A 21,285-nucleotide genomic window follows, 5' to 3' on the forward strand; every position below is an offset into this window, starting at 1 on the left:
CGGAAAACCTACATTTATATAACGGACACCCCCTCATCCGCATTAGGCCATTATATTGAGGTTTTACTGTAATTATAAACTATAATTACAGCTTATAATTAATATAAGTCATCACGATATTCATTCAAGAGATTAAGAAAATCTAAGAAAACTCAACATGTGCATAATAATCACTAATTCTGATCTCCTGGACATGATACACATTGAAAAATACTAACGTCTATTAAGAATTCGAACCCAGATCTTTCAGATATTGATCTATCGTGCTTTTTTAATAAATTGCTCGTATCACGTCGGTTATAATGACACCCCCTGTGTTAAATAATATAAAATACATTGTTCTATACAACGTATTTAATGTTATTTAGATAACAAAATGTACAGAGTACAATGAGTCATAGAAAATATTCAGATTCAGTTCAAAACCAGACCTTCGTAGGAAATAACCTTTTTTAAAATTATTTTACGAAGAGTTGTGTTCTCTATTTTTTGGATTCCTGTGCATTATGATGGCGACAAAAGATTTATGTATATTTTTTTGTACCGAGTGCAAACTGAAACGCAATGCGATGCAAACTACAATAAATATCAATTTGAGATTTGACGAGGGTGCGTTAGTCACAGAACTGGCTCGTAAAAATTTCGTTCTCGCGATACTAAACTTGAAAATGTGTCCGGTGAAAGACCTCAATATGCTGTTGATGAAGAAAGATTGAGTAACATTGTTGAAGCTAATCGATAAACAGCTGTTTGGACACTAAGAGGTTTCCCCTGAAACTATTTAACGACATATGTATATGGAATGTGTAAAAATAGACAAATGGGTACCGCACGAACTCACTAAAAGGCAAAAACAGCACGGTTCGAAGTCTGTTCTTTGTTTGTTTTGAGAAACGATAGAAAGCCATTTTTGAAAAGAAACGGATTCTCTACGACAGAGTTATTAAACCTCTCACAGCCTTTAGAAACCTTCTAGTTTACAATATTTTTCATGGAACCCTAAATTTAGATAACAATTAAAGACAATGTTTCTACGTTCTACGTAAACATTATTTTACTTATCACAAACCGTAGGGGTATATTACCCCTAGAAAAAAAAAAATTAATACACACAAACACAAGGTCAAAATAATATAAAAAGCAGGCAACAGATAAAAATGTATATAAAAAAATCATCAATGACTAGGTGGGCCTGTTTTTTATCGCAAAGCATTGTTGCAAAGTTGAGATTTGCAAACGAATGTTATCTTTTGAATCTAATCTATTTTTGTTTTTAGTATTTGTTGTTTCGTACAAAGAGAAAGATCTTTCGAAGATATACATCGGTATAAACGATAGATATTAAATATTTTACAGCTCGTGTAGCAATCTCAAGATATACCTTCATAATTTGAAGAAAATGTGCATAATATAAACTTGGGTAAATGTTATTTTTAATAAGGAGTCGGTTAACATAATAATGTGCTTCTATCTTTTATTGTACTAGCAATTGAGAGGTATCACAAGAATTTTCAAAAGGATTTTGTTTCCGATATTTTTATTTTTGACCGGAAAAATATTCCATAAATATTTATTGTAAGTATGATAATTGTTGCAGCAAATTATATTTAACATTTTTATCGAGTTACGCTTTATTGATTATCAAAATATTGCGTAAATTAAAAAAGCATTCAATGTTTCCTTTTAAAATACAATAAGCCCAAAATTTAAATTTGAGAACAGTAGCATTAACTTTATTTTGTACTTTGATATTTGTCACTTGGAGAGAAGTGTTAATTCATTAAAATAAGCAAGAATATCTACAGTATATATCATTTTTTTAATTCAATCCGTTTCATTTAATTAAGTTCTAAATATTTGTTTTATTATTAAAATTGTTGAATTTCGTCTGTCCCATAAACGCGGAGGACCTTTAAACTTATGGGGAACTCAGGTTGAAAAACTGTGTTCTACGATAACCATTAGAGATCAGGACTTAAGACACCAAAGAAGTTCAAAAAATTATAAAGAAATAACCCAAAAACATCCGATGTTGGTAAACAGACTTGGAGCGCTATTACTCCACGATAACGCGAGAACTACTAATTACTAATTAACATTTTATATGTAAACGAGTTAGGATTAAAAATATTGCTTCGTCTCCTTGTAATAATTCCATGACCATTCGCCTATACCCTATAGATTATCACATTTTGAAACATTTACACTTATTTCTTAGAAATTTAAAGTATGAAATCCTTTGACGACTCTATAGCTTCTAAAAATGAAGATTATTAACAACAAGGGGTTCATTCATTGTTAAATCGTTGGGAAAGACCATTTTTGTAAATCGAGCATATTTTGAATAATAGTTATAAAAAAATATAGCGTGTTATGAAACAACCTATTATTATATTATATAGCGATAATTATTAGCTAATCTAAATTATAAGAGTAAAATAATATTAATGTGCAAATAAACTTTTTTAAATAAAATTGTAGATAATCAATGAAATATATATTATGTACTCCTCTATTGAAACGAAACACCACAAAGCATTGTGCAAAACATACAATTCGATTAGAGATACGCCTACAAGCGAAAAACTTGATGAAACAAATTCAAGTACCATATGGATTCCTATTTTTGACGATTTTGCGAAATTTTTAAATTTAATAAAGATAATGATTTGTTAACTGACATAACAAAGTTTTGTACTAAAAATGATGACTGACATATATGTTAAACATAAGATAGATGATATTTTATGCATTATTTATCTTTCGTATCTAGTGACCAAAAAACCAGTTAATTCCAAACATAGTTTTACAATGTATTTAAAGATTTTTTTTGTTGAAAAAGCATATTTCTTTAGAAATATAGATGGAGCTTGACATATTGTTTGTAAAATAAGATTAAGTATAAATATTTTTATATTAGTCCTACTAATTTTTTTCTTCTTTTTGCATGAAAAACGCGTGTATCAAAAATGTTCGAGAAGAATATATTTCGCTTTTATAGAAAAGTTCAGTAAGCATATTTTTTACTTGGCATTCTTAGTAGATATTATAACTCAGTTTTGTCAAAAATGATACTCACTCATGATTTTTACTAAAGAAAATTATATTAAAATATCGTTTAAATTAAATTTAAAGCAGCTTTTCCTATGCCACGAAGCGCATAAAAAATTAAAAAAACTTATCATATTGTTTTGTTTACTTTAGATGTCAAATCTAAAGTTAAATAAACAAATACAAATATACAACTAAAGACTAAATGTAAAATAAAATTACAAAACATCATATAAGTATATACAAGTGATTTTCAAGACTTAGTCCAATTTTCGTCTGAAAAAACGTCTTGATTAATTTTTTTTTAGTTTTGATGTTTATGGCCGAATGAAATCTGAGAAACGACAGATCAACGTATTTTGAAGGATCGATCTGACAAAGGTGGTCCTATGAGTTTGATGAACTAAAGTGCCGAAACTGTATTGGTCTAGATTCTAGAACGAAACTATTATTGGGGTTATAATTAAATTCATATGCGAAATCAGCGTTCACATTCACTTAGAGAAATGGGAATAGAATTCATAGCACATATCAAACGCAATATTTTTTCAGGACGTCTTTTCGAGAATGTATTCGCAAAATCCACGAATCGTTTCTTTCATTTAGTGGTAGTCTGATGTTTCTAATATCCATCTCTCTAAATGTCAACTGAACATCAATATATTCAGGCCAATATTTTTGATCAAATACGCGAGCCCAAACTCAACATTTTTGCTACATAGCATCCTTTTTTCAATCGATTCTTTCAACGTGGAATAAAATGTTGAGTCAATAGGAGGATCATTTGTGGTACAGCAGCTGCAGCACATTTATAATAGGGTCCAAAATCAGTGAAATCATTTAATGAAATCAAAATTTAATAAAAAACGTTCACTGACTGGCTAACTTTTGCCCCCCTTTCCCTGGAAATGGCAGAAATAACATCCCTGATTCCAAACCAGAAATTCTCGGGTTATTTCTCAAAAAAATCTACAAAAAAACCGAACCTAGCTATTTTTAAAACATGCCATTTCAGTAAAATCATATCGGATTACATTTTCATCGGTAGATATATGTTTTTACTAGTAAAAATATAATTTATCTGATAGGTCCTAGTAAAATTATATGATTTCAATTTTTCCATACGTAGTCATATATACATTTACATAGTTATTATTAATTATTTACATGCGATGTATAAATGGTTGTATTTTTCAGTGAAATCCAAATACATTTCCACCAGTAGATATATATTTCTACGAACAAATATATAATTTAACTGAAATTGAAATTATATGCTATTCTAAAATGTCTCTGAAACTCAATTTGACAGTTGCGAAACGTAAATTTTCTGTTCAAACCCAAACTAAACCTATACGAATTAACCAAAGCGAGCATAGCCTTATGAAAGTCATAAAACTAATTACAATTTTAGAACTTGCATTAGGTGAGGTCTAAAATGCAAACATAGACTTAACACTCAGGGGGAAATAAACGGAAAAAGAAGTAGATAGAAGTTGTATCTCGCATATTGCTCCATAGTGTCTTCACTTCGATATTACACTGTTTTTTTTAAAATATGATAGCTATCCTTACCGACATTACTACGGGCTTATGATATGAGAATATTGGTTAAAGTATATTCAAACCGAATTTTGGTCAATAAGAGGACTTGACTTCTGAGAAGCGATAATTATTTTTTGCGCTCTCCTATTGGGCAAAATTTGGTTTAGATATGCTTCACTCATGTCTCACTTATTATTGTTATATAAAGTCTTATTATATACGCTGGACTTCGTCGTTTATGCCTTTTGTCGTGAGCTTACGAGGTCTCTGCCTTTTCAAATAATGAATCCCCGCCTGCGCCTTGTTCCAATATTTATCTACAAAATTGACCAAATGGTGTGTGCAAACGTTCCAAAGCCACCCCTCAACACTTCCACTGAAAATGTGACTTAAAAGCGAGCGACGTGAATTTGTAATACGGCCCGGGAGGATGTTCGTTTACACTGTGAATATCAATGCGCTAACCGTGCTCGTAAGTCATGAGAGTGACGGAGAACATACGTGATTTGGTTTTAATTTGAGATAGAAATAAGCCATTTTTTAAATAGCTGATTAAAGGTTGAAAGTTATTTTATAAGTCGGGTCGATTATACTATCATACAAATAAATAAATAATGTGTTGCAGAGAGACGAGCTCTTGAATTGAACAATGGGTTTATTGAAGTTGTAACATGCACTGTCCGTTATACTGATATCACCAATACTGTGCAGCGATGCCATAACAATAAACTACTATCACACACCGTTGCGTTCATTTGCATATTATATACCGATGGATGTTTACTCTTATTACATCCGATTCGGATTCAAATTTTCAAACGTGTCAGTCGGATGACCATTAGCGATGGCCGGTTGCTAAATCGCTCCGGTGATATTGCCAGTAGGCGCCGCAAAAAAGGCAAATTTACATACGAAAAGATAACTTATCTCGTGACTAGTGACTGCGACTCGCCTTACTTCTCTTTTTGCGAATGTGCCATTCTTAGAAAAACATTCATGCTCCTAGTAAATACTATCAGTTTAATAACAAAAACAGATACATAGCTAATATAAAATAGTTCTGGGTTCGATTCCTTGCATTTCAAACGATGTTTTTAAATTGAGTTGAGCTATTATTTATTGTTTATATTTATATGACGCAGCGGTCGACTGTCTCTATCACCATGTGCGTGGCGAAACTCATGCGAGAAAATCGTGCGAACGCATAAAAACTTTTTGGTAAAAAAATAATTTAATTATAAATAAATATAATTATATCAGCTAATATGATTTTTCCAGATTGGCAACATTCATGTGATTATTAGTATGAGTTTAAAATGGCCGTGTCAATTTATAATACCGTTCGTAATGTAATCCGTTTCTTCAATGCGAAAAGAGAAATTACTGCTAAAATTCACCGCAAAAATTGCGCCAATAAGAGGCGAAATTGAATTAATAGCAGGAAGTTGTGATGTTCATGATAATAAAATTAATGGAATGCTATATTTTGTCACTGATTCCAAAAATAAATCAATATCACTTTTTTTAAATCTTATATTGAAACTCGACAGCCGTAAGCGCAATTCGTTACAATGAAAGTAAAAACAATCAACAGCTACAAGTGCTGAAAGATCAGACTTTATATCTTATTTTGTGGCCTAGACATGCGTAATGCGTAAATTACCGTATTTTTTCCGAAAATAAGACATCCTCCGAAAATAAGCCCTAGCGTGATTTTCAGGAGTTTTTGGAATATAAGCCCTCCCCCGAAAATAAGCCCTAGTTAAAATAAAATGAACGCCAACATGTGGCGATTGAAACTCAGGATGGAATTCAGAATTTGATTAGTTATGACTATGTTCCAAAAGAAAATGAAATGACTGTATTTGAATAAATTTGAAATAAATTTATTTTTATGTAAAATTCCTATATAAAAATAAATATTAATCGAAAATATATAAATTTATTTATTGTACGTGAAAAGTAAGCCCTCCCCCGATAATAAGACCTAGCTCATATTTCGGACCAAAAAAGAAAGTAAGACAGTGTATTATTTTCGGAAAAAGACGGTAGTAGCAAATGGGTAAGTCAATCAGACATAATACATAAAAGTATTAACTACCAGACTAAATAAATAAAAAATATTTTTCATTTATCAACAATTGATAAAACGAGGTAAACACAAACAATAACTAATAAGTCAGTAATGAGATACCAGACTCACCAGACAAGCTATTCTGGAGGATTCCTCGAAAATAGCTGGATTGTCGACAGCACCTTTCAGTAATTTGAAAAAAATGCTTAGCGACATACAACTTTCTGCGAATCGTACCCCAACGCTCCTAAAAGAAAGGCGCTGGGATATAAGATCATAAAATAATCAAAGATGTCAGTAAGAGTCTGTTAAAAATCGAGTTTAAGAAAATCATGTTAACATGCGTCCGGCTGTAGGATCAAGTCACCAAAAAGCATGTTGATCGGATTCCGACGCTTTAAGTGTTAAGAAAAAAATAAAGTGTATGTAAATAATAAGTCTTTTCAAATAATAAGGCCCGCAAAGCCTAGTTTCATTTAGAAACGGCACGATATACAAGTCCTCTTATTTCCAAAATGAATGTGATGAACGCAAGAAAAAAATGATATACAAACACGCGTTAATTTAAGAACTATATATTATAGTATAGTTTTATAGTTTAAAGTTATTTTTATGTTGTCGATTTCTGCCAGTCTCAATTACGCAATTATAATTTCATTATTACTTAAAAATATAATTCAAAGAGTTTAACCACTGAATAACAAAAAAAAAAACAGTCAACTACCCAAATTTGTCCTACAACTCTCATTCGACAATCCCTAGATATCACCCACACAAAAACGCTGAATAGTTATGTTGTTTCCTACAAATCTATCGATTTCCACCATACTCATAAATAAAAACCCAATCCACGATAGTGTAATTATTCATGGTAATCAGCCGGTCAACGTACGCGCGTACATACGTACTACGTATGAATTCCGATATCCATCATAAAACGTAGGGTCGTTCCGGGAAATTCGAGGTCGCAAGTCACGACACACCGCACAGGACCGGCGGGAAAGTTCGGGTTTCCCCGTCGGCTTTCCAGGGGGCGGAAGGATACTCTCACGCACCCCTCACGAAACATTCGCTGATCGATATGGGCGCATTACGTTCCTGCAGCGAAACCGAGAAGGGATTACCCGGTGGAGAAATGGACAATACGGGTGCTGCAACGTACCTGTTGTATTCGTACGTGCGTCACATGTGCAATAACAGTCCTCGGAATCAATTGCGTCTAATCTCGAACCCCTCCAATTTAGTATTTGGTCCAAGGAGCGTTGTAAAATAAAGATACGTGAATTATTAAGTAGCTCTCGCGCGGGTACTTCCTTGATCCACTTAACGATATGACTTGAATCATTGTCTTTGTGTTAATATTATGTGATTACGATATCGTATATTATATCATTCACCTTTGTGAGAATTTCACACCGTGTTTTAACGCACGATCTAGAAATAAGGGGGAATTATTACGTTAGCTTGTGTACACGTAGAATATTTTTCATACGCATGCTCAAATAGAAAACTGATAACAAATTCACATACATAAATTGCACGTTTTTGAAGATCGTCGAGTATCTTACGCTTGTTACGCACAAGATCGGGGCATGTGTATTTTTTTACGTGCGATATAATCAACTTTATATTGCTAACCCTACCTGGTAAATGAGTTGGAGTATAATATAAAACAGTCTTGATTTGATAGCAAAATACATAAATGTTGTACGTAGATGTACCAATAAAAACAAGGATATAAAAGATGCACAACGATCAAACGTGTATCACTTTCTTGCTGGTAAAAAGGGTAAATCTCCAGAGATTTTTAAATGATAAGATACAAAATATGCCGTCTTTCCCAAATCTGCGAGAACTAGTTATATAATATTAGTCACATCGCCGGTTCTAGTAGCTCCATAGCTTAGTTGTTGCATGCGTTTTGTAGGTCTAGGTTCTGACATGCATAACCGATTTTTTTTGGCACTAGCTCTTCTGGTTTGACCAGAATACCGAGCCTAAGGCAGTTGGTACTTATTGAATGATAAGGCGAAGATTGTATGCGAATTATTGGCCAAAAAGGCATCATAGTTGCTCAGCCACCCTCTGCATTCACCTGATTTGGCTTCCTGTGACTTCTGGCTATTCCCAAAAAATAAGTTGGCGTTTTTGAAAAAGGCTGTTTCGAAATTTTATATGATCGTTTTTAGCGCTGTATTGACTCAGAAAGGGTGTTTCATCTATTTGTTTTTGATCAGTCCTTGCGAATTTTGGACAGACGGTGTACTATTTCAAACAAATGGACTATAATTGACCATGAGGTCCGAAAAACATTATATAAATAGTAAATATTCGCTGGCATCGAATGTTGCTGATTTTAAAATCTTCGATAACAAGCATAGAAAGTAAGGATTTATTTATATTTATATATGTACATACATACACTACATCAACTCCAATATATACATATGTATATATGAAATGTTAAATACCATTGAATATATTTAAACAAAACAATTATGATGCACACCTAAAATATGAGGGCAGTTCAATAAGTACCTGTGCTAAGAATGAAGACGCATTTTTTTTAAAACAAATTATTTATTTTCAAAAGAGTCCCCTTTTAGGGATATACACGTTTTCTCAAAGTCCCTGCCATTTTTTTAACCCTTCCAAAAAAACACAAATTGAGCTCTAGAAAATACGCCTCTGTCTCAATGACCTCATTTGAGCTAATTTTTTTCCTGCGATCCATTCCTTCACGTTTGGGAATAAGAAGAAATCGCAGAAAGCCAGGTCGAGCGAAAGGGGTTGCGGCAGCAATTCATGCAATTTAGAGGCGAAAACTCTGGGTGAATGTGTTGATGCGTTAAAAAGCACCATCTTCTTCGATAAATGGGGCTGTTTCCTTCAATTTCTTGTCAAACCGGTCCAATAACTCACTAGTATTGTCCAGTGATCGATTTTCCTTTTTCTAAGAAGTCCATGAGTATTAATTACGCCCTTCGTATCCCAAAAAATTGTCGCCATAACTTTTCTGACCGATGGGATCGTCTTCATTTTATTTGAAGCAGATTCACCGGAAGCAACCCATTCTTTTAATTGTTGCTTGGAATACGATGATGAATCCAGGTCTCATTGGCGGCGACAGAACCTTCGGATCTAGTTTCGAAGTTGAAAGCCGCATCCGCTTGTTGTCCACCGTAAGCAATCGTGGCACCCATCGAGCCAGCAACTTTTTCATCGTCAGCTTATCGTGTAAAATATCAATTGCCGTTCCCATCGACGCACCTATGACGCATTTTCGTTCGACGATCAGCGAGAATCATGTCGTGGACTTTATCAATGATTTCCTCGGTAATCACATCTACCAAGCGCTTTACGAGTAAGGTTCTGGATCGAATTATGCTCGTTAAGCGAGGTTCCACTGTTTCACAAGCGATGTCAAGAATGAGGGATGCGATCGCGACTCTCTAGGGCACTCTAAAGATCGTAGTTGAAAGTTGCCAAGCATTGACAGATTGTTCACCATATGCTAGAAGTCCGTCTATCCCAGTGTGGGAGAGTGGTGTATAATTATAAGTAAAATATAAAGATGTCACTAGTTAAAATTTCATTTCGAAACAATGATACAATGAGACCGGAATATTTCTATGTCCGAAATTTACGTGTGGGATTTTAAAAACGGAAAATACCGTGTTCCGCCGATAACGATAGTTCTTTCCCGAATTTAATCTTCCGGAATTTTCTATAAGCCGATAATTAAGTGCTGAGTAGCTCGAAAAAAGCTAATAAGACCGTTTGAGAAACCGAAGTTGCTTAACTTCCGAAGAGAAGTTGGTATATACTACATCGACATGGATTTCAGAATCGATGGGTTTTATTACTGTTTTTGATAGGCGCAAATGCTTAGTTACAGTGAAACGACGCAAGCGAAAATCGTGTTGTTGATCCACTAGCGCTTGTATATATATATATATATGTGAATAATCCTGAAGGAACAGAAACCGGTCGAAAGTTTTTGATACACGCTTTATAACCCTTTTTTAATCAATTGGGCTCGTATATCTCCATGAATTAAAAAAATGAAAATGTAGGTATGGCAGCAAGAAGATTAGCCTGACAATCTAACAATATGAAGTCCTGTTCCGTGGAACTATACGATTTGAGCTTCTAAAAACCGTACTTAATGTTGAAAATGTCGACTTCATTTCCCGCTAAAAAACCAGCTTGATCGTGAGCTGAAGACGATTCGTCATAGACGGAATAAAAATACTCCGCGAAAGCATCAGTTATATTTTTATAGTTATCAAGTTTACCCATCGCGATGGGAAAAATGTATCATTGATGTATCGCGAAGGGAATTGTGCGCACAGCTTAGAGCCGATGAATCTACAAAGCCTTCCGGGGTCACTGAGATTTTTCACATTCTCTAAGCTAATCTCGATGGCATGAGATCATCGTTTTTTAGTTTGGGCCCGCAAGACTCGAAAATCTGCTAGGGTTCTTGAAATTCATAAAAAATAATATCATGAGTCTAGTTTACCTGTCAAGGATATGCCAGAATTATCAACTTGATTCAAGCTAGAGAGCACAAAATAAAGGCGCATTCAACCCTGATGTAATTTATATTATATGCCGTCTATTTTGCTCAGTTGCACTTTAGGACCCTGATGAAAATATGGGCATACCATCCCCTCTCTGTCTAGACTAGACCGTGATGCTTCTCGCCCTTAGTACCTTTTAAATTGAAAGGAAGATAATATTGACTAGCGGGTCGCAATTTGTCATAGACGTCAAGAAAATCTTGATTGCGAAGGGTGCCGAATCAGCACATGATTTAGATTTTGGATACAGCGCCCTCGTTACGCATCGAACGTCCTATTGTCGACTGGGAAAAAATGCCATTTTCCGTCACACTGGATCGAATTCGTTCGGCGCGCGGTTTCGGACCGCCGACACATTTTACACCGAAACGAGCACACGGTTCTTTGTCTCTCCGCGGCTGCTATCGATCGCTATAACTATAGCGGCAGCGGATTGACGTGCATGTGCATTTGCGCGAATACAAAATTGATCAACTGGCACCCGCTCACAGGTCTACGGCCCCGTTCGCCAGCCATCTGCCCCATCATCGTAGGGGTGTCCCGCGGTTATCACCTCCGATGCACCGGCACACCACCCTCTCGCAGCGACACCGAAGAGGTACGAAACGCCCACCGGCAGACCTCGGAAGGCGGAGAAGCGTCGTAAATCTGCACCAAAGTGACGTCCCTTTCGCGCGATGCGACAACACGATAACGAAGCTCATTCAATAAGCGTTGCTTATTCAAATTGTGTAGACGCGTGTGCGAGGTGTGTCTGGGATACGTAGGGGGGCGTAGTTTCGGTCGAACGAATACTGTGTATGTTAGCTCATTTTAGATGAGGGATTTGGTCGGGTAGCAAAATACATCTACAAAAGTAACTTAATTAAAATGTATCTTCATGTTACTGAAGAATTTCAACAACATTACATTAGACAATAAATTTGAAAGTAGTAGAAAGTAGCCCAGCATGATCTAAACTCAATTATTTAACATTAAAACTACATAGCAAGCTGTCGGTTGGATTCAGGAGCAAACAATATCACACCTAGAAAACATTCAATATTCTGGAGCAAAATTAATTAATAATATATTTACTAATTTCCTTAATATTTATTTATGTTGATATTTATTTATAATATACATTGCTCGGAAACATGTTAATTTCACTTTTCTATGGGAGCCATAAATATGGATAAAAATCATCCAAAGTACGAATATGTTAAACTATCTATATAAGCATTGTAAAAAATTGTATTAAAATATGAATCCATTAAAAATACAGGGAATAGATCACTTCAGCTGCGAAAAATTTGTATTTACTTAGAACAATTATATATAAGATTACTTTAAATGAATTTTGCAGACGTTCTCACACGAACTGATGACTTTAGAGACGCCTTATCTAAAAATAAAAATAGGAATAGTGCATAGAGCTAATTGTCGGGACTATACGTAACAAGAACTTAACTTAAACTTAACCTAAACAGGTTAGGCAAAAACTTTTGAGAAAATAATTAGATAATTAGATTCGTCTTTCAAAATCTCTCTAGAAGATGAACGAGACAAGCCGATGAAAAAACGTCATTGACCATAGCGGCATAGCAGTAAACAATTATTTAGTGCATGTGAATGCTTATACGATTATAATTAAATAGTGTGTATTCTGGAGAGCACTAGCACGCGCGTTTGACATACTACGTTGATCTGAACATGTCTCCAACTGCACGAAGCCTTTAGACTTACCGAAGATAGATTAAGAGAAAGAAAGAAATTTTGTTCAAGAATTCGTCGTAGACAACTAGTCTCACGGGTATCATCACATTTTAACAAATTCCAATAGGTATATGCTATAATAAGCAACTAGTAATGAGATATTTTACAATTCGAGAGAATTGTTGAAATTAATAATTATAATATATATTTGGAGCAAATTCTATCGTTTAATTTTAGCAATGCATTTTTACATTGCTGCTCTAGACGTTAATTGTATGTGATATCAAAGAAGAAAAAACACCCTTGTGTGCCTTTTCACCCCCGCGGAGTACACGTTCCAATATCAAAGTGCGTATGTGCCATTAATGGACATACTCTTGCGGTAGTCGAACGCCAAAAAACGTATGCATATAAAAGCCTTTCCGTGTCGCTAGACACCTCTTGTGAGCAAAACGTGGAAGGGGTAAAAACATCGAATGCGTGTCGCGTGCTACATTGACAATATATCCGGAAATCGATTATGCTCATCGTTATACGTTATCCATGCTTTATTTTTGGCATTGAAACGCACGATTGAATTGCTCTTTTAACGCCACTCGTCACGTTGAGTAGCGTAAATGGAATTAATAAATTGAGAATCGATCGTTCATACTATATATCCGGTAAAAATAAACCCAAAGCGCTTTAAATAGATACGCATAGCAAATGTCGGCACGCATTACTATGTATAGATAGACAATAATTTCCCTACTTGGCGACGCAAAGTCGCCAAACAACCCTACGAAATATACAGAGGGGAAGAAAACTATTTACTGCGAAGCCGTCGCACCAATAGAACTGTTTTAGTACCGTCACGACAGATCGTGGAAAACATAAAATACAAAAAACATATTACATATTTTCTATGACATTGCTACATAAAAACGCAGCGAAAGCTACACATTCGATAGTTTATGCTTTAAAGAGAAAAATATAGTTTCATATCTTCTCTATATATACTATATATGTACAAAGAAACTTCAACGATATTTCTATTGATGCAATGCAATGATTTATGGTTCAATTTTATTTAGGTTGACTTCAGTTTCATAACATTTTTTTTTTTTAAATCACAAATTTTATTATTCACATATTACAATACTTGGTATAATAAAATGTGATCCAGGGGATATCTTCGGATTTTTTTATTAATAGGATATTTGATTTTCAGTAATTATGAAAAATAATATCATTTAAATAGACAGTGATTATGCGATCCATTTCGTAAATATGTTATTGCAAGCTAACATTTGACACTTCGAACGATTGATTATTCACAGCTATCTGATTTACACTGCTGCCAAAATAGGAAATTCGAATATTACTTCCTGTATATTCGAATCGAAAAGTGCACAGTACAATATTGCAAATTTTGTTCATTATTGAAAAGTAGTTTAAATTATAAACATATTTTATCGATGTTCAGTTATTAATATTATAGTTATAGAAGGAAGTTTTCATAAAAAAATACAGCAAAATTTGCCCCATGCATGTTTTACGATCTGTACAAAAATAGTTCAGTGTTGATTCATGAGTGCTGTGTCGTACTGTTATATTATTAAACTATTATATAGTTAATTCATGCACATCACAGGCGAAAAATAATAAAAGTAAAAAATGTTGAGTATAAAATAAGTATATGGCACGATTTAACATGCTCCTGTTATCAATTAGTATAATGTGACTTACACATTATCCACCTGTTGTATTCATATACATTTAGGTGATTACCCATATAAAAATCATCCGAAAACTGCATATAAAAGTAAAATCACTTAACAGCTGATCTCACCTAAGCTACGTGATTATAATAGTACAACATAATTATCTATGTACATACATACATTCAGTATCACATCTCCAAATTATAATAAATTTAAAATATATTCTTAATCATCTACCTGGTTTGAAAATATTTATAAAAATTAAAATGCCAAATCGTCCACGATTTAGTTTCAGTAGAATAATAATAATAATCTATAAATATTTAACAAAGAAATAAACGTGGAAAGATCTTATATGTGGCTAAAGGAAAAAGGTGTATGCAGTATTATTGGGCGAAGAAATACGTCTAACAGGCACGAAATGGGCAATCGATACAAAATCAGGACTGTTTTGGTTTGAGAAAGAGTGACGTTCTCTGATGAGAGTAAAATAAATTTATACAGATCAGATGGGGGGTGTATTATGTTCAATTCCGTACTTATAAAATCAGTCGTAAAATCCTATTTTTACAAATCAGTCGTAAAATCCTATTTTTACAAATCAGTAAAAATAGGATTTTACGACTTTACTTTTAGTCTTCAAATATGAAAAAAATAGATGTGTTTATTGGGAGTAATTTTCAAAATGTTTAGGAAACGGGCTCTTGTATAGCAATAATATTATTTGTTTTTAATTTTTTTAATAATTTTTATTGAATTATATGTTTTTTAAAACTAACGTGTAGATTTGATTTTTTACGGATTTTAACAAGTTACCGGTGTTGGGCCATCGTCGAAACATCGACAAAAGAGGCGAGAGTGAGAAGAGGCCCGATATGCAAGCCCTCCCATCTCCCTAAGCTAAGTAACTTGTTAAAATCAGTGCAAAAAATAAACGCTAAAATTATTTATTTTTGTAAATATTATTGAAACTATTTATTTAGTTTTTTTGTTTCAAATTACAAAATAAAGCTAGTCTACGTTTATATTAAATTATATTTTAGGCATAGTGTTAAAAATAAAATATTACGTACACAGTTTTAAATTGTCCGATGTATACATATCCAAATACATGTATAGATTTTGTATATAGTTGAATTTTATGTTTTTACTAAAATAATAATATTATCAACAAAAAATAACAGAAACTTACTTCGCAGTCAACTTCATAAGAGGTATTCCGATTTGCAAAATATGTCCGACAAACCACTATATATCGCTCGACATTATTTTGTATTATATGCCATTAAACGCGTGCCCGCAATCTAGACATAATTAGAAAAAAAGTAACGAGAAAATCATTTACACGCCATAGCATGTCGCAATTAAAAAAAGAAGATCAAGCATGCAGTAGATTTTAATCAGCAAAAAAACCAACTGCCATCGTGCACACGTCGATGACGAGATAAGATACATTTCTCTCTAATTTCATTCAGCTCTAAAACAGACGTTGAGTTCAACAATAAACACACATTTATTGTGACTTTTTTTAATACATATAAAACTCATTTCACAACCCTGTGAAATGAGTTTTATATGTATTAAAATAAGATTATCGCCTCTCCGATTTGAATTAATATTCGGATGACTGTATTGACTTCATTTAATTGACGAAGGTAAAGCAAAAAGCGGATGAAAGATAAACAGGAAGAGCCGCAAATAGTTACGTTGCAGCGTATACGTAATTCGGACAGAGAGTGCCTGCACGCCTTTGAAGAGCCGGCTGCATAATTAGCGTCCGAAACGTATCCCTATGTGTACGTCAATCATACGAAAACGAAACCAAAAACCGTACACATGCAGAGAGGCAAACAAAAGCGGAAATCGAGGGCCCCCTCTTCCGCCATACACACCCCTATTCCGAGAGGGATGAATCGTATTATAAAAGGGCTATGGCGGCACGAAAATAGAAACTCGCATGCGTTATTATGCCTGGGCATAATATCGTAATTCCCGAAAGCTATTGTTGTGATTCGAGCCGAATTCGGGGAATTTAATTAAAAAATCAAACAAAACTATCCAAGAAAACACCGCGGATGTTATCGACTTCGCCCGCGCACATGTGCGCAGAGTAGTTTAATCCATTACCGCATACAGTGCCTCACAAGTTAATTCAAAACATCTCTTTCTTCTGATTAATTTTTGTCTTGCTGCTACAGTGACATCTTTAGTAATATAATTATGACCATTAAGTATCGAAACACAGAATGATTACTTTGTTTTTGTAGAGCCGAAGGGAGTAGAGATCGTTATTGCACGATAATGCACCAGTGCACAAAACGAAGAGTGTACGCGACTTATTGGCCAATAAAGGATTGTAGTTACTCAGTCACCCTCTGCATTCACCTGATTTGGCTTCTTGTGACTGTTGGCCATTCCCAAAAAATAAGTTGGCGTTGAAGGGAAAACGTTTTGACACCATTAAAGATACTTCTTGAAAATTTCTACAAAATATGATCGTCTCCAGCTCTGTTTTGACTCAGAAAGGGTGTGTTTTGAATAAATTAATATATTATTGCAGAATAACAAACGTTTTCTTTTTGTTTTTTTGATCAGTACTCGCGTATTTGGGACAGACGGTATATGAACCAAAAATAAAACACTCACCGTATAATATTTGTACTTGGTTTTGATCGCTCTAACTCTCTAGTCTCTAGCTAATTTCACAGCCAAAAACCGTTATTTCACTATCTGTAACAAACAAAATACAGATTAATAAATAATTTACGTATTCATTGTATTTTTTAACGGGATAGAACAGGTAATCTGAAAATAAAATATATAGTTTTATTTGTGAAAAAAGATAAGACACAAACATTAAGGATCTGATTACACAGCTACGATTCATCGTTCAAATACAATAATTGTATTTCAATATTGAATAAATACATATACAAAAACTATGTTACATAAACTCAATTATATGAAACTCCGACTATCTAGGGTAAACATTTCGGATGAAAATTTTGCACAATTTATGTTAAAAATAAGTAAAGAAACCTACATTTTTCGGCTTCTGAAAATTTTATATTAACTTCAAAATAAGTGAACATTTGGGATATTCTACGCACTTGCAAGAAAAAAATATTTAGTCTGTATTAAAAAAAAATTGTTCTACTCTGCCCTGTGATTGGTCGGTTGCCTTATGGGTTAGCACCGGTATGTGTAAATACACAGGTAAGTAAGGTTTTTTGTTCTCGAGGTACGATTGTTGAGATTATTATTGTAGCATTTTCTTAATAAACAATAAATTTCTAAAATTAATAATATGATTTAAATAAAAAAAAAACAATGTTTTATTTGTTCTATTATATTATATATATTTATTCAGCCCTGTTCTCAGCGAACCCGCAAATTCTACGTGTATTGTTTACGTCATTTGCCATTTTTAAACGTATTTTTTTGTCTAAAGCAAATATGCGTAATAGTTATTCGTAAACCGGGTACAGACCCTACGCTTCTTTCTAGTTGACGGCCTATAACTTTTACTTGCGAGTAAAATTTACGAAAAAATAATTCAAAATAAACTAATGAAATATTGTCCAATAAATGTTTTCATTTCGCCAGCGACCAACTTCAACAAGCTGTTAAATATATTTACTTAGTAGTTTATAGTAGTAGTCTTGGCTATTGCTAAAGATTTCGATCATTTAATTTATATACTTGCATTAAATTACTTTTTCCAATAATTTAAGCTATTATAAAGTAGATTAACAAACTCTTTTTTTTAATTAAAATTGTAAAATATTTGTCAAATTCCAGACCTTTATTTGATGGTGACACCCATGATTAAATTTTAGGCCCCTTATCAAATAACTTATTGATTGTAATATTTCACAGGCTGAAAAGTGATCATTCTATTTGCACAAAAAATTGTTGGGCTCTAAGCACCTCGATTAAACAGAGAAGTCCCTAAAAACTTTCAACGAAAGTTTCTGTCAAAATTCAGAATGGGCTCGTTGTCCTTCAAAAATATGAAGAGTAGTTCAATTTATGATTCTGCCCTTATTATTGACACATTATATGCTGCTAGCTCTAGTCGTATTTCTAATGACGTGTCTCTTTATTACGTTATAAGTGTATGATAGTAACGGACATTATGCACTCATTTCTAATGTTACACGTGACTCACAAGGAAAAGGGGGCTTAAACACAAATAATACAATGTTTCAACAAGAGTCACTCAATAATGTATTATATTTAGACAGATATATCCCGCCACAATTATTATTATGATCAAATTTCCGAGAATCACTGTATACATAATCTCTCTGCAACTTAAGGTAAGCACACACTTTATAACGGCGACAACAGATGTTTGAGACTCGCAGTAGAGTTTGGTTACCTGGGATGAATATTTTTCAAAGAAGCGATCGTGTCTTATCACAAAATGAACCGAAGCAATACCACCTCAAAAGCGTTTCCTTATTAAGCCTCTGGCAAATTTAAACACCACTCGAGAATATTCCACCCAAGGGCCGACCGAATATATTCGATTCTAATTTGAACTGAAATGTAGAGTGGCGACGAAATGTAATAGAGTGCTCGTTATCTCAAAACAATTCCGTTTTCAGAAAGTTCGATAAGATTAAAAAGTGTGCGAATATAGTCAATATGAATCATCCGATGTTATCTCCGACTAAAATTGTCAAAATAAATAAACTAATTAAGCCGGACGCGATGACGATATCGTAACATCAGATACGCTTCGAGTGATGTAATGTTATCTAACGATAAGAAATATATTTGAATACATACACGTACAGGTTTCAGCCGGACTGAAACACCTCCGTATATATCGATCTGTGGCAGCTCAGCATCCCGCGACGCTGGAAAAATATCGAATCTATTTTCAATTCGACACCGTTCTCGCATTCGGACAACCGTGGCGTTTCTAATATTAGAAACTAGCCGAGCCTCGAATGCATCGCGTTAAAATAATAATTTGTATACATGGACACAAAGAAAAAAATATCGCTGAAACAAAGAGTACTTTGGCAAAAAAATTGACATTGATTAAAAACGGGATGACCGAATCGGAGAAATTGCGAAGAACAATTTGGCGAAGGGCCAATATAGTGTAGGGATTCGCCGTCTTCCGTATTGGGGGAAAAGCTCAGAGAAGATTGCCTTTTCAAAGGGACGACGAAAAAACATTCGTTGATTTGTAGAACACAACATTAAATACACTATGTAATTAAAAACAGCAACACACGAAACAACAAAAAAACTTTCTTTAATAACAACGAAGAATTGGTTTCATAATTATTGTAATCAAAAATGTTTTAATTTCTCAACAATTGCTAAAATTAGGTAAACACAAGCATTAACTTATAAGTAAGTAATGAGATACCAAACCAGACTAGTATACTTGAAAGCGTCACTTGCATGATTTTGAGCTCGATTTTAATTTTAATTATTAATCTTGATATTCATCCTTGAGATTAGGAAAATCTAGAAACACTTAATCTGTGATGATCGATTGGAATTATAGTTATATAATAATCACTAATTCCGCTCTAGCAGACACGAAAGAAATTGAAAAACACTACATTATATTTTTATTAAGTCATTTCATTCCATGTGGTCACTAAGAAAAGGAGGGTAAATTAAAAATAATAAAACATTAATAATTTCAGAAACGAATTAAAGTTTAAAACACGTCGAGGAAATTAAGGATTATGATAAATAAAACACAATTATAGCGATTAGTATGTTATCAACTTACTGAAGTAAGATGATAACATACTAATTGCCATAATAAACCTTGTGTATTTACAAGTACCGGCACATCCCTCACGGCGTACGACCAATTACAAAACATACATTTAAGAACGCGTGATTTTATTTTGCACTGACTTTTGAAAACAAACAAGACTGTAGGGTATATATAAAATTAAAACCCATGTTGTTCAGTTATTAGTGTTAATGTAAAGCATATCCAATAGCCCATGTATTTATAGAAATACATGTCTGCATAGTTATTCTTTAGGACCCCGATCAAAACGTATAACCCCCCCCCCTTCCCCCGACCTCTATTGATTAATAAATCTTACTTAGTTGGTAGTGTAACAATTTGTTTACTGTTCACACATGGAAGGCAAAGAGAATACTTTAAGGATCCTCAAACGGTCAATTGCGATTGTCAATGTTGATGCGACTGACGCTCATTGATGCGATCAATTGATCAATCGATAATAACATCAACATTGACAATCACAATTGACCGTTTCGGGGATCCTTAAGAGTGAAAGTATTATAAAATTTAAGCAAATAGCTATTTTGTAGTATTTTTTTGGTAATTTCAACGCTTTGGCGTTGATTAAGTTCATATATGTTTGCTCTTTCTGAAAACCATTTTCTTATGTATGTATTATAGATATAACAAGAATGGCTTTCTCGAACTAATTTCGGGTTTATTTGCGTTAAATCTTATCCCAGGCAAAATCGAATGCGGTCCGTTAGTATATGAATACATTTTAAATATTGTAAAAATATCCTCAAGCCTTGTCAGAGAGAACTTATCTAACTTTAACAATAAATAATAAACTATAACCATTAAATAAGTTTCGCTACACTTTCGCTCAAACGA

General features: G+C 33.7%; 1 protein-coding gene across 2 annotated transcripts in view; it reads right to left on the reverse strand.

Annotated features, from left to right (window-relative positions):
* Positions 1 to 21,285, reverse strand: part of Src64B (Tyrosine-protein kinase Src64B) — a 54,557-nt gene that overhangs the window by 13,193 nt on the left and 20,079 nt on the right. Inside the window, exon 2 of one of the 2 annotated variants that reach the window (XM_088192572.1) lies at positions 17,301 to 17,384. The exons of the other annotated variant lie outside the window; for it this stretch is intronic. The gene's annotated coding sequence lies outside the window, so the exon portion shown is untranslated. The remainder of the gene's footprint in view (positions 1 to 17,300; positions 17,385 to 21,285) is intronic. 2 annotated transcript variants of the gene reach the window in all.

The sequence above is a fragment of the Plectrocnemia conspersa genome, unplaced genomic scaffold (assembly GCF_051122295.1).
Source record: "Plectrocnemia conspersa isolate PC_06_02 unplaced genomic scaffold, ASM5112229v1 ptg000001l, whole genome shotgun sequence".
NCBI classification, from domain to species: domain Eukaryota; kingdom Metazoa; phylum Arthropoda; class Insecta; order Trichoptera; family Polycentropodidae; genus Plectrocnemia; species Plectrocnemia conspersa.